Source organism: Myotis yumanensis, unplaced genomic scaffold (assembly GCF_028538775.1).
Source record: "Myotis yumanensis isolate MYYU_CA2020_CCGP unplaced genomic scaffold, mMyoYum1.0.hap1 SCAF_9, whole genome shotgun sequence".
Lineage (NCBI taxonomy): Eukaryota > Metazoa > Chordata > Mammalia > Chiroptera > Vespertilionidae > Myotis > Myotis yumanensis.
In genome coordinates, this window is record NW_027223760.1 from 67254176 (window position 1) to 67281915 (window position 27740).

Sequence of the window (27740 nt, forward strand, 5' to 3'; positions counted from 1 at the left end):
TATTTATATATTACATACATGTGCATACATACACATATATATGAACTTTGCTCATAGTCAATATATATATATATATTTTAGAGGCCTGGTGCACAAAATCCGTGCACAGGAGGGGGGGCCCCTCAGCCCAACCTGCACCCTCTCCAGTCCAGGACCCCTCAGAGGATGTCCAACTGCCGGTTTAGGCCTAAACCGACAGTTGGACATCCCTCTCACAATTCTGGACTGCTGGCTCCTAATAGCTCACCTGTCTGCCGGCCTGATCACCCATCACTGCCTCTGTGTGTTGGCCTGATCACCCCTAACTGCGCCCCCTGCCAGCCTGGTCACTCCTAACTGCCCCCCCCCCCCACCCACTAGCTTGGTCACCCCTTACTGCCCCCCCCTGCCGGCCTGGTCTCCCCAAATTGTCCCTCTCTGCCAGCCTAGTTGCCCCTAACTGCCCCCCCACCCCCACCCGGCAGGCCTGGTCACCCCACACAGCCTGCTGTTCAGTCGTTTGGTCGTTCCTCACTAATCCCCTGCTGGCCTGGTCATAGACAGTCATCTTGTGAGTGCGTGAGAGTTAATTTGCGTATTACCTCTTTATTATATAGGATATATATATATATATATATATATATATATATATATACTGGAAAGAAAATATTTTTCAGCATAATATGGGATGATCATTTATACTTATCAATTGTATTTTTATTCATTTAATAAATAATTGCTGAGTTTATTCCATATGCTAAATTCTGTCCTAAAACGAGGAATGGACAAGACATGATCTCCACCTGAAGGAGCGTACATTTCATTTTTAAGCAAGGAAGAATGATACCTATCTGCATCATCATATCTTCAACTTTTAATATAAGCACTTTTACTCTCCCAAAGAATATTAGAAGTGAATACAACATATAGAGGCAGAAGTTAGAGATTAGTTGCCAAAAATTCAATCATTATGTTCTGCTTAGCCTCAGAGCTCCTATATCTAATATACTACACCAACAATGTATGCTACCTTGAATGACTGTTTTTACACTTTCAGATATCGGATCCAGCCTCAAAATCTCTTTCATCTCTTTATGTATTATTAGAACCCAACCCTTATTAGATTCCTTTCTATGTTACAATAACCATGCAACCTGAACAAAATGCCAAGTGCTACCTAGCTCAGTGCCACAAAGTATGGCTTAGTGCCACACTCTGTTATTCAAAATAATTAAAATCAATGCACATCTTTAATTGTGTCTCTCAAAATATCAAAATTGAGCCAGGTTATAATTCCTGGCATTGAGGTACCATTCCTTAATAACTCATTTTCCTTTTTGCTTTTACTTTTTAACTCTTCCTTTTCCACACCAAATTCTCCCCAACATCCTGACTACATAGACCCATCTTTTTCAGTTATTCATTGTATATTATACATTGACTAGAGGCCCGATGCACAAAAAATTATGCAAGAGTAGGCCTTCCTTCCCCTGGCTGCCGCACTAGCTTCCGGCACCTGGGACCGGGGCTTCACTCCACCCCAGCTTCGTCAGGTCTAATTAGCATATTACCCTTTTATTATTAGAGATTAGTTATATAGAGAAATAACTTGGAATAAGCTGAAGCCTCATAAGAACAGGATAGATTCTTAATAGGTCATATTGAAGAGGCACATATGTTTCTAAAGTTTCCACCATTTTCTTGGAAATCAAACACAGTCATTTGATAACCAAAGATGCTCCATATAAGACTCATTACTGATTCCAGAAATGTTTGTATTTCATTGAATGTTTCCTATTATCATATTAATGAATATATCAGTAGTAATATTTATTTATTATAATAAATTATCTAAACAATTTTAATATTAGCATCTTTAGCTCAAAATATCTACTGCCTTTTAAATATGATACAGTAATTATAAATTTATATGAGTAGTCCACTGAAGTGCAAGTAAGAATTAAAATTAAGAGATAATGTCACAAAATCAAATACTTATGTTACTTTTGTACTAAGTATTGTATGTAAATTTTGAGGGATTACATGCAAATTTAAGTCTTTCTTCATCCAGGAGCTTACCTCTCTATGAAGTGTTTTTAGTCATAAAAATTTAGATCAAAGAGTACATAGGCATTCAACTCTGAGAGGAAAAAAAATAGCTACTCAGCCTTCCTTTTTTAAAAATTTATATTATTCGCCAGTAAGACTTTTCATTATGCAAATATATTTCTTTCCAAGAGTTTCCCCAATGTGACCTCAAGAGTCAATATTAAGTCCTTTTCTGGAAACTCCTTTTAGTTGCATTCTTGAAGAGCCTAGGCCATGAAGAGTTTGCCTACGTTTTAGACAGTGAATTCCTTGATGTTCCGGCAGTAAGTATTAACCTGGTCGGCAAAGAACCGAGAATCCTTCCTGGCTGGGGGCTGGATGGTTTGAAGAGTTGGACAGATCCTCCTCAGGAAGTGGGGGGGGGGGTGGGGGTGGGGGTGGGTCTTCCTTGAATCTGGCACTGCATATGCTTCTGCTGGCAATGCTGCTGTCACCAGTGTTTCTGCTGCTGCCGTTCACTCATGTTCCTCATGTATGTGTGATATTTAGCTATATCTTGGCTCATTTTATCCACTCTGTCCATCAGCAACTGCAGATTCTTTCCCAAATGATTGCTGCTAGTAAGACTGAGCAATTCACGTTTATCTGCTACAACTGACTTCTCAAGCTCCCACATTAGTCTGTTGATCAGATGTAAATTTTTAATTAGGATCAGCACTTCAAACATATGCTCAAAGGTGATTCTTCCCTTTTTCAATGCTTTAGGAGAAAAATCCTTCTCTTTACAAACTTCCATCAGTTTGGGAGTCAGTCTGTATGCCTTCAGTGAGAGAGACCCTTGGGCAGTTTTTATGGGGTCATAAATGAGAACCACACACTCTTCGATGGCATGCTGGTAACTGAACTGAGAAGCCAGGAGTGCCTGGATGACAAACAAGCCATACGGTATGTGGACTGGTACCAGCGCAGGTGGAGATGGTCAGTGTTTACATGACGAAGATTCTGCATCATTTCCATTTGATATTGTCAAAGCAGCATCTTCTGGGTGCTGTGGGGAAGCAAAGCAGTTGGTAATTTCAAGCCGATCTTCTGCAACAAGGCCCAAAAGCAGTCTTTGGACTACCTCGGTTCCTTGTCCTTTCTCTTGATAAAGTTTTATTATCTTTAATACCACCGAGCCATCTATCTTTACTTGCTACAGGGCTGGATCTCCGGAACTGCCTTTACCTTTGCCTTCCCCTGTCACACTGGTGGTGTAGCTGGCGAGGTGTGGCTGAGCTGGTGCCTTCCTTCTGGGATGGCATCTTTCCAGCAGAACAGCCTCTCTTGACCAGGGTTTTCATAGTACAGTCGTGAACAATACCCAACCAAAACTTATTTTGGGGTTTTCATATTTAAAGCTGGAATTCCTTCAATAAGTTTCACTTTTTGTGTCCTAGGCATTGTTCATAACCTAGAGGCTAACTAAAATTTATTTACCATTTTCTATACATTAGCTCATTTAACCCACACAGCAATTTTTGAGGCAAACATTATCTCAATTTTACAGATGAATAAAATGTTTTCTGAGAGATTGAGAAATTTTCCATAGATATACAACTAATATATGGCATAGGTGAGATTCAATCCTAAATTATGTCTGACCTTTAAATTCTTTCAAGCTACACAAAATACTTTTATTGCATATAATATATACTCATATATAATCCATGTGACTAAAAATAATCAACATATCTAAGATTATGAATAAGAATAACATATACATAAAAATAGGCATTTATATGTTGATGGTATTTAGTTTACTTTTACACAATAGAAAAAAAAAGAAAGTTTGAGAAAGAAAAAGAAAAATCACTACATTGAAATCTGGTGGGAAGAGATTATACTTCCCTTGGTAGAAATTCCACTCTAGTCATAATTTTAAAAAGTTGATTCTCTCATTTCACAGTGGCAGAGATCCAGATTACTTTTATCTTATTTGGTTGTGGCTTCCGGTTTCATGGTACGAAAGATAAATCTTTCAGAATTCCTGCTGAAGCTTCAACCATGACCTCTGCCTTCCATCTATCAGGAGAAGGTGTGGAAGAAAAACATAACTTTGTTCCTTAATGGAATTCCCAAGACACTGAATTTAGCATTTGCCCTACTTCCTACTGGCCAGAATTTTGTTTCAGATCAACACCTGTTTGTAAGAGAAGCTGGAAAATATTTACTTTACTCTTGACAGCCCAATATCAGTTAAAAATTGGATGGTAATTTACTATGGAAGAAGAGGTGAATGAGTACTGAAGGACAACCAGACTTTAACTTTCCAAACCAAACTCATTACCATTCTTCATGTCTAGGTTTTCCTCTTGTCATTATTAATAACCTCATCTTTTTGCTCTTCATTCAGACTCACAATCTTCTTTTAAATGTATCCTAGGGAGGCATTGTAGAACAATGAGAGATTAAATTGGTTTTATAAAGAATTAGTGAAGAAAAAATATAACATAAATATACAAAAACAAAAATAAAACACTAAAAGGAAATAGTCTTAACATTAGAAACTAATGAAAATTTTGGAGAAGAAAATAAAAAATGTTCAGCCAGGCCAAAATGGCTCAGTTGGTTGTGTGTCACCCAGGGCACAGAAACGTTGCCAATTTGATTCCTGCTCAGGGTACATGCCTGACTGGTGGGTTTGATCCCCAGTCAGGGAGCATATGGAAGGCAACCAATTGATGTTTCTCTCTCACATTGATCTGTTTCTTTCTGTCTCTCCCTTCCTTGCTCTAAGGCTGTAAAAAAGAAAATGAAAAATTTCCATAAATTATTGACAATTTTATAGATAAATGAAGACATTTTGTTGATAGCATCATTCCCTATCAGACCATTTTACACCCCAAAAGTATCTATTAATATTTTAATTTGATTGTAAAGTATATGAATATCTAACCACTGTACTATATACCTGAAACGGATACAAAATAATATTGAATGTAAAGTATAATTAAAAAAATTAAAAAATGCCTTGTTTCTGAATTTTCAGATAAGAGAACTCAACAGTCACTTATCCCCAAACTCCATAAGCACACATATCACATCACAAACATGTGCACATCACGGGACTCTGAGTCATGAGAGAATTAGTGGTCATAAGATTTAGTAAATTGAAGAAAATAAAAATGTCATTACAGATGAGGAAGTTGGCCAGATGAAGAAATATAGATGCATAAAAAAGGGATAAATTACTAAGTTTATAAGAATAAATTTAGTCTCATAAATGAGTAGTCATTGAGAAATGAGTATCTAGAAGTTACGTTAGAACTTACCACATAGTTTTACAATATGGAAAGTCTTTCTAACTTAGTTTTATAAATGTCTTACTTCACACTAAATGTTTAGTCAACCGCAACAAACAATTTTGAGCCCTTTAATTATTCCCAAGTTAGACATGTTATGACAGCCATGCGATCAATTCATTCAGGATTTGTAGCCCAGAGTTAGTAAAAGCAAGAAAAACAGAAACCTTAGTATATTACAGAGAGTGTTAATTGTATTCTTATAAATTATAAATGTTTTATGTCCTGATAGATTACTTAGCACATTTAAAAGATGAAGCTATTCAAAGTAATCATTTCAGAATAGGATCTTGAGAAATAAACAGGCCCGATTTCCTTAGCAATTCAGTCTCTACAGGAGAAATTACCATTGACTTATTCTTGCTGAAAAACTTATCAGGAAAAGTTATCTCTAGGTCATTAGGATGAAGGCTAATGCTAGGGAACAGGAAGAGTTACCGAAGGTTTGCTTATATTCCTAATTGAAAGGCAGGAAACAGCAAGATGACTTTTCCTCTTGATTTTTACCCCAGTAATTACATGTTGACCAGTTGTTAATTAAAGGACAGAAGGATCTCTTAACTTAGAGACCCTATATCTGTACTATAAAAGATGAAAATTAGTACTCAAAGTACTTTTCCCAAAAATTTTCTCCAATTTATACATTCTTGCCTAAAACATTTACTTTTTTCCATCTGGTTTCACTCTTACAAAGATTATGAGATGCACAAAAAAGTTAAGTACAATATTTTTCTGTCGGCCGTTTTGAGAAGGGATAAGCATTCCCTGCTCACAGCAACCATATAATGTTTGATCCTGAGCACCTTTTACACATATAAAAACATAATTGGTGTTTCATTTCTTCAATGCAAATTTACACAATTTCTTAAGAAGAGCCTATTGTTATCTCTTAAGTGAGGTATTCTAACCACCTTTAAAAATTGCAAACTTGCCCTAGCAAGATCGGTTTGGCTCAGAGGAGAGAACATTGGCCCGAGGACTGAAGAGTGCCCGGGTTCAATTCACTCAAGGGCACCTATTACATACTTCACACTTTGGTTGCAGGCTCGAGCCCTGGCCCGAGTCAGGGCGCGTGTAGGAGGTAATTAATCGGTGTGAGTCATTGATGTTTCTCTCTCTCTCTGTCTCTCCCTCCCTTCCACTCTCTCTAAAAATCAATGGCAAAATATCCTCGGGTGATGATTAACAACAACAAAAAATTGCAAATTCAAATGTTGGGACTAATTAAACTTAGCATTGTGTCATGACTACTGAGAACTTGGGGAAGAAAAGCTTTCTGGTTTTCACCATGGCAGATTGGATGGCTTGGAGATGAAGGATGGACTAGGTGGAGGGAGAATGGGCAGGAGAACCAGAAAGCAAACAAATATAAAACAGATACAGGATTTGACAAGAGAACTAGCACCCAGTAAGTACAAAATGGAATGAAAAATCCTGCTTTTAGAGCACTGTTGAGGTGAGTGCTTTTCCAATAAGCAGGATAGACTTCTTCATAACTGAGCACATGTTCATACCTGAGGCCCAGTCCTCCCTCATACTTATGGTGAATATATACTGGGAGATGGTATGTGGAGTGGGGAATATTGGAGCAACAAGGGAATCAGCTTACACACTTGGGCTTCAGAGCTGGAGATTCTGGCTTCTTTACTTTGTGAAACTAGGCAAGTTAGTTAAACTCCTAAGTTTCAATCTTCTCAACTCTTAAATAATAGTTTCATAGGACAATCCTATTAAGTAAGATATTAATATAAATATATTATGTATCATATTAAATAATATTTAATGCACATAGAAATTACTACATGGCCAGCACTGTAGTGAAGGCTTTTTCATTCACCAACTCTTTATTCCATTCAACACAGAGAGGTGAATACTATTTGTACTTCCTTTGATACATGAAAAAACTCATAATTTAGAGACAACCTGTGCAAAGTTTTTGTCATAGTCCCTCATATACAAGTAGAGCTCAATAATCAGGAATCTTTGCTACTTAAAATATTGCCCATGTATTTTATATTGTATAGGAAAATAGCACAGCTTCAGAAAAAGAATGTAGCCAATGACAAATATATTTGGATAGAAAAGAAATATTGCAACAAAAATTTAAGAAAAACCATAATTATATCTACCTGACAACTCTTATTGAACTAAAAGTTTATAGAACTGTTAAGTATTCCTTTAAAAAAAGACTCAATTATTCATCAAAACAGGGGAATCATTAAAAAATAAGACTTCCTTATTTTAGATTTTGAATGCTTTCCCCCACTAAGGTTTAAGAATGAGAATTTTGATTTTTAATTCTGATGTCAATAAAATTGAGAATCATTCATTATGAACATTATAGCGAATAAATATCCAGGCAATTCCATTTCACACATAATCATTTTGGAGAAAGTGATATTTAATGATTTTTGGTTTTCTTTTTAGAAAAAAAGACAAAAATGCAAAAAACTCTTAAGATCTATAGATTTTTCTTCCCAGCCCTATTGCCCCGAGGAAGCAGGAGATATAGGTCAGAAAACGCAGTGTTTTTAATAATTCTATTTCCCTTTTAAATTTTATGTCTTGATAATTGTTCAGATGATATTCTATAGTAATAGGTCCAATTTTTTGACAGCTACATAATGCACTAAAAATCCAAAGTCTTTTTCTCATAATTATTTTTTCCTTCTGGTTATATCTCAGGGGAATTGTCAGATAGTTCTTTGAAACTGCTATCTTATTACAAATTTGGGATGTAAGTCCTGTGAATAATTTTTGGACTAATGTTTGGCTCTTTGGCTCCATGTTAGAAACATGTGGTAAAAGTACCCGTCTCTCCCTGATGATTAGTGATGTTGAGTATTTTTTGTGTATCTATTGGCTATCTGTCTGTCCTCTTTGAAGAAGTGTTTATTCGGGTCCTTTGCCCATTTTTTAATTGATTGATTGTCTTATTTTTGTTGAGTTGTATAAGTTCTTTATATATTTTGGAAATTAACTCCTTATCAAATGTATCATTGGCAAATATGTTCTATACAGTAGGCTCCCTTTTCATTTCGGAGATGGTTTCTTTTGCTGTGCAGAAGCTTTTTAGTTTGATATAGCTCTATTTGTTTAGTTTTTCCTTTGTCTCTCTTGTCCTAGGAGAAGTCTGAGATCTGACTGCCTATGTTTTCTTCTAGTTTTTTATGGTTTAGTGACTTACATTTAAGTATTTTATCCATTTTGAATTTATTCTTGGGTATGGTGTAAATTGGTGGACTAGTTTCATTTTTTTAAACGTATCTATCCAATTTTCCCAACACTATTTATTAAAGAAACTGCCTTTAATCCATTGTATACTCTTGCCTCCTTTCATACCTGCCAGAATGGCTGTCATCAATAAATCAATAATCAGCAAACGCTGATGAGGATGTGGAGAAAAGGGAAGCCTAGCGCACTTTTGGTGGGAATGCATAATGGTGTAGCCACTGTGAAAAACAGTATGGAGTTTCCTAAAAAAAATTAAAAATGGAACTGCCTTTTGATCCAGCAATCCCACTTCTGGAAATATATCCTAAGAATTGTGAAACACCAGTCAGAAAGAATATACACACCCCCATGTTCACAGCAGCATTATTTATAACAGCTAAGATTTGGAAACAACCCGAGTACACATCAGTAGATGAGTAGATAAAAAAGCTGTGGTACATTTATTTTCACAATAGAATGCTATGTTATTGTTAAAAAGAAAGGTATTTTACTCTTCGCAACAAAATGTATGGAACTGGAGTTAAGTGAAATAAGCCAGTCAGAGAAAGATAAATATCATATGATCTCACTAACATGTGGAATCTCATAATCATAATAGACTGCTGAACAAATATATCCATAAGCATGGGTGCATGGAACAGATTGACAGATCTCAGAGTGGAGGGGGGAGGGGGGACAGGGAGAAATTAACCAAAGAGCTTATATCCGTACTAGAGGCCCAGTGCATGAAATTCATGCACGGGGGTGGAGGGGCCCTCAGCCCGGCCTGCACCCTCTTGCACTCCAGGACTGCTGACTCCTAACTGCTTGCCTATCTGCCTTCCTGGTCACCCCTAACCACTCTGCCTGTCTGCCTGGTCACCCCTAACCACTCTGCCTGCCTGCCTGATCGCCCCTAACCACCTCTGCCTCGGCCCCCACTGCTGTGGCTTCATCTGGAAGAATGTCAGGAATGACGTCCAGAAGGTTGTTTGGCTGTCTGGTCTAATTAGCATATTACGCTTTTATTATTATAGATATGCATAGCGCATGGACACAGACAGCAGTGTGGTAAAGGCCTGGGGTGGGACGGGGTCCAGGGGAAAATAGGGGGCAATAAAAAACAAACTTAAAAAAAAGAAAAGAAAAAGAAAAGAAATGTACCTGCCAAGTTCTCTTAGGAGTCAATCTAATTTAAAATTTGCAGTTCAAGGCAGCCATCTGGAACTTGACTATCACTGAGGAAAGGGAGGAGATCACTTCCATTGTACAATGGAGATAAAAAGTGTTTATTTCCTCTCATGCTGATTAAATTTTAAAGGGAAAGGTTAAAATGGAGACTATGAAAAGCAGAACTTTTGTCCCATATGTTCTCATTGCCTACCAATGTAAATTTGAAAGCATTGTGTGAACCGGCACCTCTAAGACTGCCAATAGCAGGAACTGAAACGATCTAAAATTAGACATTAATGGGGGAGATCTCAGGGGACACTAAAACATGTTCTTTTTTTTGTTTTGTTTTCTTTTGTGTTATTAAGTAAATGCTGTAAATCATAGGTCAAATGTTCTGAGATGCTTCCAAACGTCAATTCCCTTTTACACTGAGCACAAATACCAAGAGAAACACTCACAATATAATGAGAAATTAGTCATATTAAACAAACAAAAGGCACAACTACCAATTAAGACAAAGTTGAGCTATAAAACTATGTAAGGGGGAGATAACAACAAACAACAATCGAGAAATTAATAAAAATAATCCACTTATAATGTGTCATTTTGAGAGAGAATGACAGTGAGAGATAGAAGATAGAGAATGAGAGAGGAGAGAGTGAAAGAGGCAGGCGGGAGAGAGAGAGAGAGAGAGAGAGGAACTAGGACTAAAACTAAAAATATAGCCCTAGCCATGTGGCTTAGTTGGTTGGGCATTGTCCCATACAGCAAAAGTTTACTGGTTCAATTCCTGGTCCTGGCACATGCCCAGGTTGCAGGCTCGATCCAGAGATTGTGCAGGAAGCAGCCAATTGATATTTCTCTTTCTCTCTTCCTTTCCCTTCCCCTCTCTCTAAAAAAACAAATTATATATAAAACACTAAGAATCTAAGCCAGTCTTTACCTATGGCGGAAACCCCTTGCCTTCAATCATAAACTCAACCCTGACTTGCCAGCAATTCAATAAAATCTTTAATTTACTGGAGTTTTAGTAAATGCCAGTGAATGGTCCTGCCACTGAGGATTTTATTAGCTACAGGGGGAGAGAGATAGTAAATAAAAAAATAAATCTTTCCTGGCTGGCTTGGCTCAGTAGATAGAGCATCGGCCTGTGGACTCAGGGGTCCTGGGTTCGATTCCAGTCAAGGGCACATGCCCAGGTTGCAGGCTCAGTCCCCAGTAGGGGGCGTGCAAGAGGCAGCTGATCATTGGTTCTCTCTCATCATTGATGTTTCTATCTCTCTCTCCCTTCCTCTCCAAAATCAATAAAAATATATTTTAAATAAATTAATTAATAAATAAATCTGTGCAGAAATGGCTTAGAAAAGTTATTAATTTGACAAACTTCATTCGGTATTTCAGCTAGAGAAGGCAAAGACAGAGACACTGACATAAAAAATGTTAATAGAAAAAGAAGATTAAAATAAAGAATATATGTAATATGTGATTGAAAGTAATGGGAGTAAAATAGCCGAAACCGGTTTGGCTCAGTGGATAGAGCGTCGGCCTGCGGACTGAAAGGTCCCAGGTTCGATTCCGGTCAGGGGCATGTGCCTTGGTTGCGGGCACATCCCCAGTGGGGAGTGTGCAGGAGGCAGCTGATCGATGTTTCTCTCTCATCGATGTTTCTAACTCTCTATCTCTCTCCCTTCCTCTCTGTGAAAAATCAATAAAATATATTTAAAAAAAAAAAAAAAAAAGAAAGTAATGGGAGTAAAATGGAGTGAAGAGATGGTGACAGACACCACACTGAAGTGACGAGCTGATTCAAAGGGCCTTGTATGCCAGGCCAAGGAATTCAAACTTGATTTTCTAGTCAGAATCTCAATTAATAGGGTCTCAGAAATTTACATTTTAACAAGCTTTTAGAATGTCTTACACTAAATGCTCTAGTCTAATCAGATAAAATAAACTTTTCGCTATTATCAGAGATCATTAGCATGGCTGATATATTTTCCCAATATAATATAGCATTATTATTTTTTCATATTCTTAGAATTATGCATTATCGAATTTATGTCAGTGGATTTTCTTTTTTTCTTTTCTTTATTAAAAAATATTCAATGTTGACATAATTATGTCCCCATTAAATATGTCAGTGGTTTTTCGATTGAAACACAAAAATGCCATTTTTATAGGCCACAAATATCAGTATTTACCTATAATTCAAATTACCTACCAAAAATTCACAAATATTCAAAGAAAAACATCAAACATTTTAGATTGTTTATGAAAGGGCTAGCCAACTAGCTTAATTAGGAAGGTTTAGGAAATAAAAAAGGTCCATGGGAGAGGAATGCATAGGTGGGGACTTGAAGACGCCAGGGTGCTTATCTTACTTGTACAGAGGAGAGAGAAATGCCTTAGGAGGGAGGGGTCCCGGCAGATGGAAACATTTCTGGCCTGAGCAATTAAAACAGCCTTAAACCAAGGACAGAGGTATCTCTGGCCTGAGCAATTAAAGTGACCATAAGTTAGATCAAAAGTAGCCCTGACCTGAGCAGCTGGGAGAGCTGTAAGATAAAACATCCCAGGCCAGCACAACTGGGAGAAAGCTATAAGATAAAATCAAAAATGACTCCAACTTAAACAGATAAGATGACCAAAAAGAGGAAAAGTGCATATGTGGGAGCTGAGAGAGCTGATTACAGGGCTAAGGTCCTACAGTAGAGAAGAATCATCTCCAGCCTATTTAATGCCTCAAGACAAAGAAAGAGTGTTCACCCTTCTTAGGGGACCCCTGTGTCCCTCCAGGAGGGAAGAGTTTTAGGATTAGGAACTTAGAGGACACATTTCTTAGGTGACCCCTCTGCCCCCCTGTGCCAAGGGGAGCAGAGTTTTAGGCTTAGACTTTAGAATTAAGGTTTCAGAAGAAGCATTTGCTTGCAATAAAGTTTCTGTACTTTTCACCTACCACCCTTCGTCCGTGGCTTCATTCTTCGAATCCATCTGGAGAAGGACCAGGAAAGAAATCACTCTGCTCAATAAAATAACCCGAATCATTTATTATCTTAAATCTTATTATTAAACATAAAAACTTTGTCACAAACATGTCAAAAACTAAGTCTTAGTGCATGTGCATATGTCCCATAAACACCAGTTGAGAGCCTAATATGCCAGGCGTTATTTTAAACCCTAGAGACACCATAGTGAAGAAAGCAAAACTTTTCTTCTCTTACAGGTTATATTAATAATTTGAACAAGCTTTTTATTTTTTTAAATTTTATTTATTTTTTAAAAAATATATTTTATTGATTTTTCACAGAGAGGAAAGGAGCGGGATAGAGAGTTAGAAACATCGATGAGAGAGAAACATCGATCAGCTGCCTCCTGCACACCTCCCACTAGGGATGTGCCTGCAACCAAGGTACATGCCCTTGGCCGGAATCGAACCTGGGACCCTTCAGTCCTCAGGCCGACGCTCTATCCACTGAGCCAAACCGGCTAGGGCTGAATAAGCTTTTTAAAGTTACCTAACAACTAGGCTTGAAGTAGGAAAACTGGACCTACACTAACTGAATTACCTTGGAAAAAATAAAAATAAAAAAAGGTCTCTAACCCATGACATAAAAAGTTACTATATTGTTGACAGTATTACAGATCCCCCTCCATCTCTCCTTTTGTTCCCTCCACCTGAATATTTTTTTAAATTAAACTTCAAAGATGTTTTTATATAATCTTTACATATCACCTAGCCATAAGACTTCAAGCTTCTGTTTCCCCAGATATTATAAACTTTCATGCTTTTCTTAGATATGTCAATCATTTGTTAATATCTTACTTTAGAATACATTTAATTTTCATTTTGCTCAATTTCTTTAAAGTAGGAGTTCTATTTTGTTTATTGCTTCCTTTTAACTATCATTTCATTTGTAGCTCTGACAGGTATATTTTCCCTTATTTAATTTCTTATTATTCATAGCATCATAGAATAGTTAGAGACAGGACAAAGTATTGTCCTGAAGGATAGCACATTCTGCATTTTTCCTCTTGAAAACCTTAAAGACAAAAAGATAAAGGACCACCAGGAAGCAGCCTATATTCCCTCTAAGAAACATATCATGACCTGAGCAAACTGTGCTTATTTGGGGCCCAATGTTTCCAAAATACAAAGGAAAGACAAAATAAAACAAAAACACACAAAATAATGTTGGTTTTAATTATTTATAAGGGCAAACTAGTTTTATATAATCATTTCTCTTAAATTTGAGACATTTTCTTTTTTCCATTTTATCTTTTAAAATTTTATTGGTCACATTGGTTAATAGGATCATATAGGTTCAAGTGTGCATTTGTGGTACATGATCCGTATATTGCTTTGTGTGCTCACTACCCAAAGTCAAATAATCTCTGTCACCATATTTTTGGCCTCTTGTATCCTTTCGCTTAGGATAAGCCTACCCACTGTGGACGAAAAGGGGCTACATATGCTAACCTGGCTAACTCAGGGAAGGCCTGAGTGGCAGCCTTGCAAACTCAAGAGACCTAAACTAAACACAAAGAATGGTCTGAAATGAAAACCTTTGGTTAAAAAGCAGTTTATAGTGGATAGTCATGTCCTGAGCCAGCATCTTCCCTAACAAAGATCAACTTCAATCTTTACTGAGCCTATTATATTTTTGCATCTAAGATAAGAGATCTGTGAAATGCCAGCGTAACTTGTAACTTCCCTTTTTCTTCCTCTCCCACCCCCACCCAGGGCACAACCAGGGCACCCTGGCACCAGGACAGGAATCACAAATTCCTTCATTGTTATTGTTATCATGTTAATTGCTGACTGTTAACTATACTGTACCCACCTATGTAAAAGAAGCATGTGTCAATCACTTTATTTTTATCCAATCCCAGAGGTCCCCCCCCTCCCTTTGGTTTCTCCCACTTCCCTAATATATCACCAATGGATTTCATGTAACCCACTTAGGTCTCCACTTTTGATGGTAATTTATAAAAATAGGTGAAAAACCACCATTTTCCGGAGCATTATCCTAATACATTGAGATTCTGCTTCCCAGCAATTGTCGACAGTTTGGCTCAAATGAACTCACAAAATTTTTTACAGGTTTGAATGTTTTCTTGCATTAACACCACCCACCCCCTTCCCTCTGGTAACCACCATACTGTTGTCTATGTCTATGAGTTTCAGTTTTATATCCCACATAAGTGCTCTTAGCTTTTTCTGACTGACTTATTTTGCTTAGCATCATATTCTCAAAGTCAATCCATGTTGTCACAGATGGCAATATCTCATCTTTTCTTAGAGCTGAGTCTAACTTAAATGTTAGTCTCAGGACCATAGGAAGAAAGTATGGGAAGTAAAGTCTTAACATTTCTCATGGCAACATTTTTTTCTGATCTATTACTTTAGGCAAGGGAAACAAAAGAAAAGAAAAAAATAAACAACCCCCCCCCCCCCCCATCAAACTAAAAAGGTTTTGCACAGCAAAGGAAGCCATCAATAAAATGAAAAGACAACCACTGAATGGGACGACATATTTATTGATACATCTGATAAGGGCTTACTATCCAAAATGTATAAGGAACTTATAAAGCTCAACACCAAAAAAAAAAAAAAAAAAAAAAAAAAATCAATCCATTTAAGAAATGGGCAAAGGACCTGAATAAACACTCCTCTAAAGAGAACATAAACATGGCTTATACACATATGAAAAGATGCTCAATGTCACTAATCATCAGAGACATGAGCATTGAGCTATCACCTCACCCCTGTCAGAAAGGCTACCATCAATAAATCAACAAACAACAAGTGTTGGCAAGGATGTGGAGAAAAGTGAACTCTACTGCACTGTTGCACATACTGTGGAAAGCAGTATGGCATTTCCTCAAAAAATTATAAATGGAATTGCCTTATGACCCAGAAATTCCACTTCTGGGAATATATCCAAAGAAACCCAAAACACTAATTTGAAAATATATATATATCTCACTATCTTATTTACAACTAGAGGGCCAGGTGCATGAAATGAAATTTGTGCACTGGGGGGGGGGGGGGGTCCCTCAGCCAAGACTGCACCCTCTCCAATATAGAACCACTGGCTCCTAACCACTCACCTGCTTGCCTGCCTGATCGCTCCTAACTGCTCTCCCCTGCCGGCCTCATTGCCCTTAACTGCTCTTCCCTGCCGGCCTGATCACCCCTAACCACCTCTGCCTTGGCTTTGTCTGGAGGACATCTGGAAGGATGTCTGGAAGACGTCTGGTCTAATTAGTATATTACTCTTTTATTAGTATAGATAACCAAGATTGGAAGCAGTCCAAGTACCCATCAGTAAATATGTTTTAAGTGCTTTCTATGCCTCAAAAACAGTAGAGGAGACAAAAATTAAAAATAGAAATAAACATGTTCTCTGTTCAGAAGGACCTTTCAGTCAAGTTCCTTACTTTCACAGTTTGTTCCACAGGAAATTGAGAAGGAAGCAGTATAAAGCTATTAGGGTCTGATGGGAGGGAGGAGAATGTGGGGGAAGGGAGGTTCTTTTTTGTTGTTGTTAATCCTCACCCAAGAATACTTTTCCATTGATTTTGATGTTTAGAGAGAGTGGAAGGCAGAGGGAGAGATAGAAACTTTGATGTGAGAGAGACATAGCGATTGGTAGCCTCCTGCACACACCCAGACTAAGGCCAGGGAACCTGCAACCAACATATGTGCCCTTGACTGGAATCCAATCTGAGACCCTTCAGTCCATGGGCTAATGCTTTATGCACTGAGCCAAACCAGCTAGGACAAGGAGGTTCTAATAAGGATTAGAGCCTCAAGACCACAAAAATGCAAAACCCCACCCCATCCTCCCCAATTTTTATTCCCTAATTTTTTCTAGATGGGACATTAAACTAAAAGAAATCAAGATAACATTGTGCTGTTGCAAATAGTAGGAGTTCCTTCTGACCAGGTGCTCAAACCTCAGAGGAAAGGTAGGGGAGGGTGGGGGTAAGAGGGAGAGATCAACCAAAGGACTTGTTTGCATGCATATAAGCATAACAAATGGACGCAGACAACAGGGGGTGAGGGTGAGGGCATGATTGGGGAGGGTAGAGGGACAATGGGGGGATAAAGACACATATGTAATATCTTAATCAATAATATATATATATATATATATATATATATATATATATTAGAGGCCCGGTGCACAAAAATTTAATTTGTGCACTCAGTGTGTGTGTGGGGGGGGTTTCCTCAGCCCAGCCTGTGCCCTCTCACAGTCTGGGACACCTTGGGGAATAACCACCTGCTGGCTTAGGCCCACTCCCCAGGGGATTGGGCCTAAGCTGGCAATCAGACATCCCTCTGGCAGCCCGGGAGCCCTCGGGGGATGTCCACTTGCCAGTGGGGAGCAGGCCTAAGCTGCAGTGTAACATCCTTAGTGCTGCTGAGGAGGTGGGAGAGGCTCCCACCACCACCGCTGTAGTGGCAGCCGTCAGCCTGGTTTGTGGCTGAGCAAACAGTGCACTGACTTGGGAGTGCACTGACCACCAGGGGGAAGCTCCTGTATTGAGCGTCTGCCCCCTGGTGGTCAGTGTGTGTCATAGTGACCAGTCATTCCCAGTCGTTCTGCTGTTAGGGTCAGTTTGCATATTACCCTTTTATTATATAGGATAGAGGCCTGGTGCATGGGTGGGGGCCAGCTGGTTTTCCCTGAAAGGTGTCCTGGATCAGGGTGGGGGTCCCGCTGGGGTGCCTGGCCAGCCTGGGTGAGGGGCTGATGGCTGTTTACAGGCTGGTCAAGCCCCCCCACCCGCAGTGGGGACCCTCACCCCATGGAGGTTTGGCCAGCCTGGGTGAGGGGCTGATGGCTGTTTGCAGGCTGGCCATATCCCCTTTAGGGTGGGGGGGTCTCCACTGGTGTGCCTGGACAGTCTGGGTGAGGGGCTGAGTGCCGTTTTCAGGCTGGCCAAGCCTCCCTGGTGACGGAAGCTCCCAGGCTCTCCTTTTTTTCTTTTCTTTTTTAAAATATATATTTTATTGATTTTTTTACAGAGAGGAAGGGAGAGGGATAGAGTAAGAAACATCGATGAGAGAGAAACATCGATCAGCTGCCTCCTGCACACTCCCTACTGGGGATGTGCCCGCAACCAAGGTACATGCCCTTGACCGGAATCGAACCTGGGACCCTTCAGTCTGCAGGCCAACACTCCATCCACTGAGCCAAACTGGTCAGGGCTTTCTTTTTTTTTTTTTATTCTGGGATTTATTTACCTTCTATAATGGAAACTTTGTAGCCTTGAGAGGAGCTAGAGCCGGCCAGGTCAGGTGGGAGGGAAGCCTCCTGCTCACTCCAGCTCTGTGGCCACGGCTAGCTGAAAGCAGGTATCTGGGGTTTATTTACCTTCTATAATTAAAACTTTGTTGCTTTGAATGGAGCTCAGAGCCACTGCGGCAGGTGGGAAGCTTGGCTTCCTCCATAATTGGGGCAACCAAGCCTCCTGCTCGCTCTAGCTCCATGGCTGCTGGCTGCCATCTTGGTTGGGTTAATTTGCATATAGTCGCTCTGATTGGCTGGTGGGTGAGGCTTAAGGCATAGCAAAGGTATGGTCAATTTGCATATTTGTCTTTTATTAGTGTAGATATATGATAACATTGTGTGGAAAATGCTTTTCCAGGAGTGTAGAAAAAACTGAATATGCCTTTCAAATTCCTTTTGGCTGGTTGTCAAGATGAATGAGTCAGTAGGTAACAAGCCTTCAAGAAATCAGGCTATAGGCAAATTGCCTATTCAGTCAAGGGAAAAAATTCTTTTAGAGATTCTTATCAGTCCAATGACACCTCAGTATCCTCTGATCCTAATTGTCTCTAAGAGTAAAATGCAAAAGAAAGTTGATCTCACAGAGTATTTTAAAAGATATAAATGAACAACCTTAGATTTATTTGCCCAACTTGCAAAACTACTTATATTACTATAACTAGGATAACATACAATGTGGGTGATATACACCAGAAATGCTAGCATATCAGTTAATAAACAATCTTCCAGAGAAAAGAAATTACTGCCAATAACCAAGTATGTCCAAGAAAACATAATAATAAGGTCTTGGGATTTGAGTAGAACAGATCTAAAAAGTAAAACCTGAAAGAATATAGTAATGTGCAAACAATACACAAACTGTCATTAAAGTTTTCTGCAAGAAAGTTTTTCACTTTTGCTAATTCATACATCTAAAAAGAAAATACCCTTTCATGCCCTCAAAACCATTGCAAATCACAAGTATAAAGTATACCCATATGCGATCTAGGGAAATCACTGAGTTTTCAAATTTCTTTACATGAATCTACACAATTTTATTCTGGAATATTATTGGAAAATTTAAAAAAAAACTAATCAGTTTGAGAGAAAATAGTCAAATGATTCAAAATACAAAATCCTCACTTTCATATGAAAATTTAAAAGTAACTCACATCAGAACAGCTTGTGCAAAATCTCTGGAATCCAGAGAAATAATGTCATGTATGTGGGGCTAAGATGCTTAGTCTGACTAGAGTGGGGGTGTGGTGTGGTGTGGTGTGGAGACAAGAACAGTGAATAGAGAGTTAATAAAGAGCTGGATCAAGAAGATCCCTGTGCACTGTAGTGAGGCAACCGGCTGCTTATTGAAGTGAGCAGCAAGTCAAGAAAGCTTTCTATCTGGCAGTCTGAGTGAATGAGAAAGTGAGGGCTTGATGAGTGTGTGTGTGTGTGTGTGTGTGTTCTTTCCCAGAAGTAATATATGTTGAACATGTGCAGCTAATTTATTTCTCACCTGTGATTTTCTTGTAATAATTGGTACCCTAGGCAAAACCATGTGTGTATTGTTCTCAAAGAACACTCAGAGTCTGCTATATGAAGGTAGACAATGAGGAGAGTATAAAGATTAATAAGGTCATTTATGTTCAGAAGCAAATAAGCTATAGGCAGGCCACTCCTCAGTAAACAGAAAATTACTGTTCTCCATGCCTTCAGTTTATTTATTCTATCCAATTTCACCCTTTCCACACCCTTCTGATGTTACTAAGTCCTCATCGTCTTCTACTCTAATTCCTAGCAAGATCTGGTTTAATTAAATCTTCAGCTTATTCTATGCAAAGAAGGAAGAATATGAACAACTTAAAATAACTTCAGTTTATGGTGATACAACATTCCTTTGAAAATCCCTCTAAAGTTACTTAAAAGTTTATATTTCTGGATAAATATAAACTTTTACCCTTATGGAGGGATTGATGACCCTTTGAACAGTCTAAAAATCTTCTGTTCTCAAAATCATTGCAAATCACAAGTGTGTCCATATGCGATCTAGGGAAATCACTGAGTGTTAAAATTCCTATAAAGAATCTATACTAACATATTTTAAATATGTTGAAGAACCATGAGAAAAACATGGCACCAGTTCATCTACTATTACAATAAATCAGAGAAGAAATAAATGAACAAAAGCAGTGGCAATATAAATGAAAGGGAGTCATAGGCTTAGGAAATTTTAGAGTGAAATATGAAGATTCAACTACAAATAAACAAAAACACCCAATAAAAGAAAATGACATCTAGGCATATTATATTCAAATTGAAGAAAAATCAAAGAATCAGTTCGGGGCGGGGGGGGGGAGGGGGACAGGAAAAAAACACCATTCCTAAGAAGAGTAAAGATAAAAATTTCATCTCTCTCCTTGTTAGAAATCATGCAAGCAAGAGAGTGCAATGAAATATTTAAAGTATTTAGAGAAAAACACATCAACTAGAATTTTATACTCTAAGAAATGAGCCTTCAAAATTGAAGGAGAAATAATAATGAAGAGGGACATTGAATAATAATAAAGGGGTCAATTCTCTAAGATTAACAATCCTTAAGGTGTATGTGCCTAGCAACAAAATGAGGCAAAAATTGATAGAATTGTAAGAACAAATAGATGAATTCACTATCATAGTCAGATACTTTAAGACACCTGTATCAGAAATGGACAGATCCAGCAGGTAGAAAATTAATAAGGACATAGTTGAACCTACAACACAATCAATCAACTTGATATAATAGACATCTATAGACTACTTCATCCAACAACATCAGAATACAAATCTTCTCATGCTTGTATGGAACATTCACCAAAACAGACCACATTCTGGACTATCAAACACACTTTAATAAATTTAACATTGTAGAAAACACAATTTCTGTTCTTGGACCAAAATGGATATAACTAGAAATCAATAACATAAAAATAGCTGGAAATGTCCCTCAATATTTAGAGATTAAGCAGCATACTTTTAAATAGAATATGGCTCAAAGAAGATATCTCAAGAGAAATTTAAAAATATTTAAATTAAATAAAAATTAAAAAACAAGTAATCAAAATGTGTAGGAAGCAGTGAAAGTAATATTTAAAGGATAATTTGTAGCACTGAGTACATATACAGGTTTATAGTTGTTAGTATGCAAAAGTAGTTTTGCAGTTGTGAGTATGTGAAACACAGAGTTCATTCTTGTATTATTCTTGTATATTTATTTGAATTATAATTGTAAATCTACTTTTGCCCTGTAACATAAAAGAAACATCTAAAATCCATCATTTAAACCAGTGGTTCTCAACCTGTGGGTCGTGAACAATGAAAATACATCCTGCATATCAGTTGTTTGCATTATGATTCATAATAGTAGCAAAAATTACAGTTATGAAGTAGCAGCGAAAATAATTTTATGGTTGGGGGTCACCACAACATGAGGAACTGTATTAAAGGGTCGCGGCATTAGGAAGGTTGAGAACCACTGAAACTTTCATCTTAGAAAACTAGAAAAAGGAGAGCAAAATAATTACAAAGTAAGCAGTAGAAAATAAATAATAAAAATTACAGCAGAAATCAATAAAATGGAAAACAATGATAATAGAGAAAATCAATGAAACCAATAGCTGATTATTTGAATTTATCAATAAAATCAATAAGCCTCTTGAATAGGCTATTTAGATGAAAAAGAGAGGTGACACAAACTACTAATGTTAGAAATGAAAGAAAAGACATCATCCCAGAACCCATAGAAATTAAAACAAATTTGATAATTAAGGTAAATTTGATAATCTAGACAAATTTTTATAAGACACAAAAGAAGATACACACATGACAAGCATATAAAAAGATGATCCACATCATATGTCATCAGGGAAATAAAAATTAAAACAAAGATATATTCCTACACAACTGTGAGAATGGAGGAAATTCAAAACACTGACAACACCAAATGCTAATGAGTATGTGGAGCAGCAAGAACTCTCATTCACAGCTGGTGGGAATGCAAAACAGTACAGCCATTTTGAAAGACATTTAGTATTTTCTTACAAAACTAAACATACTCTTATGATATAATTCAACAATTGCGCTCACTGATCTTAACCAAAGGAGTTCAAAACTTATGACCACAGTAAAACCAGATGTTTATAGCAGCTTTGGTTTTAATTGCCAAAATGAGGGAGCAACCAAGATATCCTTCAGTGGGTGATTGAAAAATAAATCTAGACAATGGAATATTTATTACTCAGTGATAAAAATAAACAAACTCTCAAGCCATAAGAAGACATGGAAGAAATTTAAATACATGTTGCTAAGTGCAAGAAGCCATTCTGAAAAGGTTACCTATGTTTTTCCAAATCCCTGAAATATACAACACCAAGAGGCCACCTAATGTAAACTATGAATTTTGGGTGATGATGGCATGTCAATATAGGTTCATTAATTGTCACAAAGGTAGCATTCTGGTGTGGAGGCTATGCATGTGTAGGGAAGAGAGTATATGAGAAACCTCTGTAGCTTCTCCTTTTTGCAGTAAGCCTAAAACTGATCTAACAAATAAACTCTACTTTAAAAAAATGAATAGACTGAGTGTTTCCACAGATGGGGGGATGAAGTGAAAGTGAGTAAGGAGGATACCCTGGATGACTGAGACAACATGGTGCTGTTTAACACATCAAAAAATGCAGTGAGAGTTACAGGTTTGCTGGAGGTTGTGGTGGTGGCGGCACTGGTGTTGTTGATAGTGGTGATCTGTTTTGGCTTGAGGCATGTTATTTGGTGTGGTTCCCTGGGGAGTCAACTCTGAAACAGATTAGTGGAAAGGAAGTTTATCAAGGAGTGTTCCTAGAATCAACATCTGAGGGGGAAGTAAAAGTAGCAGAATTAGGCAGATGAAGTTGGACTTCAGTACAGTAAAAATACCTCAGCCAATCCCACAGCAGCTCTGAAGCTGGGATGGCCCTCAGATTTGTCCTGACTTGAGACACCAGTCGTCGAATGTAGACAGATGTGTGACCTTGGGGGAGGTAGACATGAGCGGCTGAGGGAAATTTCTAGAGAGAACTGACCGCTCACAGCTATCAGGCAGGACCTTCTAGCAAGTAGGGAGGGTGTGACTCAGTCATCCAGGGTATCCTCCTTACTCACTTTCACTTCATCCCCCCATCTGTGGAAACACTCAGTCTATTCATTTTTTTAAAGTAGAGTTTATTTGTTAGATCAGTTTTAGGCTTACTGCAAAAAGGAGAAGCTACAGAGGTTTCTCATATACTCTCTTCCCTACACATGCATAGCCTCCACACCAGAATGCTACCTTTGTGACAATTAATGAACACAGCACCTACAATAGGATATCTTTGGAAATCCTAGTAAACATAGCCATTAGTCCACCCACAGGATAAAGAACTGTGCTGGAGATGTAATTATCCCTGATTGCGTAGGTGAGTGCTGTCAGGATTTCTCCTTTTTGGAACAGGATCAGGAAGAAAATCTTTTTTTTTTTTTAACTGCAATATGCAAGGCACTGTTCTAACATTCTCTTGTGTGTTAGTTCATTAATTTGTGACAATAGGTACATTTTGATATCTTAATTTTTAGGGAAGACTTAAGCTCCATGAACTCTGCCTGACCTTCCATTCTCCTATATTTTTCATTAAAAAGCTTTGCTAGATTGATCCTTAGAGGTTAGAATAGGTCTGAATTGTGAGTCTCTGTCTAGTGGGAGGGCTTGGGGAAAGTGTGCCATTTGAAAAATGGGAAGTTCTGGGAGGCCTCTGAGCTTTTAAGAGAGAATGTGTCAAGAGATAACAGAATAGATAAACTCTCAAAAGAAGGTTGGATGGTGAAAATAACTATTTCACTCACTTTTTAGTGTAAAAAATTATCAGGCCAAATAAAATTAAGCCAGTGATTATTCAGTAATATCAGCTGTACTTCGTAGGCAAATTCCATGGTAAATAATAAAACCTCTTCTTTCTTTTTTTGTTTGTTTGTTAATTCTCACTGGAGGATATTTTTTCATTGATTTTTAGAGAGAGAGGAAGAGAGAGAGAGAGAGAGAGAGAGAGAGAGAGAGAGAGATCACATCGATTGGTTGCCTCCTGCACAAACCCTGGCCAGGGCCAGTGATGGACCCTCAACCAATATATATGCCCTTGACCAGAACTGAACCTGGTACCCTTCAGTGCGCAGGCCAACACTCTATCCACTTAGCCAAACTGGTTAGGGCAAGCCTTTTCTACATTCTGCCAGTGGTCTGTTACTACTCATATTGAGAAATGTTTGGGTGTGCATTATTTTTTTAAAGCTAATAAAGAGTAGGGACAACCTGAATCTTATTTTGCATCTGACCCACATTGAGTCAACACATAACACAATATAAATCCAATACCCTGACTGCTAACCTGCACTTACTTAAAATAAATTGTCCAATTTACTTAGCACATTCTTTTAAGTTTAAAATGAATACAACCCTGATTTCCTGGGAATATATAGGATTCATGAAAATGATTTACATAGAAATAACTTCAGGGCACAGAGAGATAAAGCAAAGAGTTTGTTTTGAGGAGCATTGAAAAATCATGGGAGATTTTGCCTTCAAAAGCATAGAATTGATGGAAGTGTGATGAGGTATGTTGGAGCCATATGGCAAAGAGATAAGGATTTCAAGACTCCAAATTTAATGGAGATTTTTGAATGGAGCTTGGGAAAATATATTTAGCCATATTTTGGAGACTGAATGAGAGAAGTGAGAGTACTCTGTCAGTAGAGGAAACCTATTACCATGGTTAAAATTTCATCATGATTTGAACTCAGGGATAGAGTGTTTTATATTCATAAACCTCATAAATTTGTGCCATCCCAACCTAGATTTCTTCCTCAAAATTCTAAAAAAAATCTTCCATTTTCAAAATAAAATAATGGTCTCTCTTGAGTACTAATCATGTATTTTCAAATGCCCATTATATGTTAGCTCAAGAAAATCTTCTGTTATATCAACTTACACCAGTGGTTCTCAACCTTCCTAATGCCGCAACCCTTTAATACAGTTCCTCATGTTGTGGTAACCCCCAATTTCATTGTTACAAATTGAACAGAATTAAAGCATAGTGATTAATCACAAAACAATATGTAATTATATATGTGTTTTCCGATGGTCTTTGGCGACCCCTGTGAAAGGGTCGCTCGACCCCCAAAGGGGTCGCGACCCACAGGTTGAGAACCGTTGACTTACACAGTTAGTCTTATTATTTCTATTCCAAGTGTGTTTCCCTTCTTCCCAACTCCTGTCTGTTTATATCATAATCTCAATTCAAAATAAAAAATGATTTACTATTTCATTATATTATCATCACAGTAAATTCACTGGTAACACTTTTATTTTACAAATGAGCTAAATGAGGTTCAGAAAGATTGAATATATGATTAAATTTACAAAAATCCATGCAGGCAGGATTTGAGCCCAAGGCTCTCTGTCTCCACAAATGTGCTCCTTTCACTGCACCAAATATTTATTCCATATTCTTCTTTTCATCAAGAAACTATTACCTTCCCTGGCTGCTGTGGCTCAGCTGTTTGGGCATCATCCAGTGCACTGAAGGGTTAGGTTTGATTCCCAGTTAGGGCATATGCAAGGATTTCAGGCTCAATACCCAGGAGGGGGCTGTGCAGGAGGCAGCAAATCAATGTTGCACTCTCACATCCCCTCCCTCAATGTTTCTCTGTCTCCTTCACCCTCTCTCTCTCTTTAAAAAAATCTATTACCTTTTCCTAGGTATTGATTCTTGTATTTGTACATTATTTTGAAATTGCTTTCCCACATTTTGTATATTAATACTCATCCTTATTTTCTAATGTTTTAATTACTGTGCTGGAATCCTGATTTGGTTTTCTATTTCTATTCCCCTTTCTTCCAAGCCAGCCCACAAATCACTGTTAGTTTTTCTATTCTCAAAACACTGCTTCTACTTGGCTACTTCCTTACTAAAAAAAAAAATATTTCTTGGCTCCTTCCAACCTTTACAATAAACTCCTTACCTTGGAAAACAATGCCCTTCACAATCTGTTTCAATCTGTTTTTCTAAATGTGTCTCTCACTGCTCCCAAATACACACAGTTCTCAAGTCAAACTGATCTACTCATGGTAAGTCACACAATGTCTCCTGAACTCACCGGTATCTGTGGAAATTCCTGCCTCTGGTTCTCACACATGCAGTTTCCTTCATCTGGAAAAATCATAAACGCTACCCTACAGTGAATTCCTGTGATCCTCCAGGCACCATGCTATTTTATAGACATGATTTCTAATCTTCAAAAGAACTTTCTAAACCTCTGTTGCACAAGGAAAATAATAAGTCTTTCAATATTAAGAAATTTGTACAAGATGACACAACTACTAAAAGAATGGTGTGGCTGCCTGGTGTGTCTGTCTACAAATTCCATGACCTTTTAATATTCTGTACTGAGCTCTGGATGCCTTTTCTTTTATCTATTTGAAATTTTAACTATAACTCAAAGTCTAGCTGAAAGCATAACTTTCTCTTTTGAATTCATTAAATCTTGTTTGTGTTTGTATATGTGTGTATACAATTAATTTGACATTGACCATAATCCTTTTCAGCCACAATTGTTTTTTCCATGTGCACTTGTATTATTGACTTAACTATATTTTGTAGTCATCAGGTGTGTCATCCTTTAGTATAACCATAGTTCAGAATTTTAGTAGAGATGTAAATAGGGTTGAATAGGCAAAGGTATTATTTAAGGATTTCCAAGGGAAAAATAATTCAATGAAGACATGAAATTATTATTTAGCAAGCATCAAAAAAGGAGAAAAATGCACAGTTATTAAAACAGATTAATTTATCTTCCTGCTATCATGGAGCAAGTAGTAATGCCTCTCTGACCACTAGATGAATAGAAAATAGAAACTATGACAAAAAATATGAAAATACTGGAACATGAGTTAGTGTCAGGAGAGTAATGGCTGTGTGATTGCTTTCAGACTTTCATGAGTTTCGGGTGGTGTGCCAAAAGAGAAAAATAGCCATATAGCATGGGTCATAGAAAGAAGACCAATATTGGTACATACAGTAAAGGTGGGAAGTAGAAAATATGACTATAGTATTGATGCCTGTTGCTGAGAGTCATCAATTCACTGAAGACAATGTCAGTCCAAAGGTGATTACCTACCAACTCAGTGCAAAACCCAGAGGATCAACTGAGTGGCATAAAAAGGTACTTTCATCTCCTATAGTGAAGATGGAGGTAGAACAAGTAATAATCATACACAGGACTTAATTAATTATAAGGTTAGGAAAGTTCCATAGAAAATTGAATTTTCAACTTTGGCAAGACTGCTATATCAAACTCAAGGTCCTCATTTAAAAAAAAAAGGCAGAATAGTGATGCCTGGGTTTTGCTGCATCAAAAAAATCTTGAATCCTTAGATTTCACTTGGACCCTCTGGGCTGGCAAAAGTGGTACTCTCTTCCCTTTTAAAGGCTAGCACCCCCCCTTGCCTGAAGACAATGCAAAGGCCTTTGTCAGATGACATTCAACCTAGTGAGAATCTACGCCCACTGCTCCTAGACATCTGGTCAGTAACTATGATCCACTTATGACATAACCTGGCCAGGAAGTTCTGGACCTGTTATCAAAAGAAAGAGCCCGCAGACCA

General features: G+C 37.8%; 1 pseudogene; it reads right to left on the minus strand.

The window, feature by feature from the left end:
- Positions 1-2273: 2273 nt before the first annotated feature.
- LOC139016016 (eukaryotic translation initiation factor 3 subunit H pseudogene) lies at positions 2274-3332 on the minus strand (annotated as a pseudogene).
- Positions 3333-27740: the final 24408 nt, after the last annotated feature.